Here is a 1,084-nt window from a genome sequence, read left to right on the forward strand (position 1 = left end):
GTTTCCAGAGATGCTTTTCTAATTTAACATTTGAGTTACTCTTCATTAAATTTTCTCATTAAGCCTACCTGCACATATCATTTCTGGGAATGAACACAGCAATGTAAATAAAGCCTGTTTATACACTACCCTATTTAGTAAAATATGTTCTCTCCTATCATGTCCAATTTCTAATTGCAAAGACCTAAGATTGCAGGTTTAGAATTCTTGGTTTGGGAACTTATGTACTGGAACATGGCAGTGTGGGTAGAGCCCATCCACTGTCTTTATGCTGCATTTCATGCCCATCCAGTCTTGTACCATAAAGGAGTATGTACACACTAGTATAAGCACCTGCAGACTACATATATAAATGTCATATACCACACAAATAGCCATCCATTGCTCATTACTCATGCCTGAGGATGCATATACTAATGCACTGATCGTTCCTTAAGAGAACAAACACTAGGGGTGTTGGGGGGAGTTCAGTTTCCAGAAACACGTTTGGTACTATTTGAGCAGTATATTTGGAGGGTTTGGGGAAGGCAGAACCTGGCCTACAAGGAGTAGTATATGATGTAGGTGGGCCAGCTCTTAACAACAAGTCTCAATGGAGACGTTACTGGTACCTGCTCAAGCAAATCAATGAACAGTGGGAGGACAGTGCTACAGTGGTACCCATAATAACCCACATTCTGTAGTTCTTAATAATTAAGGCATGTGTGGCTGTGTTTCTTTTTCTTTTTAGCATTTCAGGTTACTTTGTATTTAATTTTTTTATTGAATCACTGTGAACTATACAGTTACAAAGTTGTTAATGATTGAGTTTCAGTCACTCAATTCAAACACTAATTCCTTTACCAGTGAACATTTACCACCACCAGTTCCCAGTTTTCCTCTCACCCACCCTGTCCCCCACCAGCCTGCATCTATGAGACACCTCTCTCTCTCTCTCTCTCTCTCTCTCTCTCTCTCTCTCTCTCTCTCTCTCATTTTCCTTTTAGGCACTGATATTTCAGGTAATTTGAATACAGGTTTTACCCATTACTTTCATGTTCCAGTAAATTGTGTATAAAAGGAAGTCAATCACAAAACAATTAGC

Source organism: Sorex fumeus, unplaced genomic scaffold (genome assembly GCF_029834395.1).
Source record: "Sorex fumeus unplaced genomic scaffold, SorFum_2.1 ptg000029l, whole genome shotgun sequence".
Lineage (NCBI taxonomy): Eukaryota > Metazoa > Chordata > Mammalia > Eulipotyphla > Soricidae > Sorex > Sorex fumeus.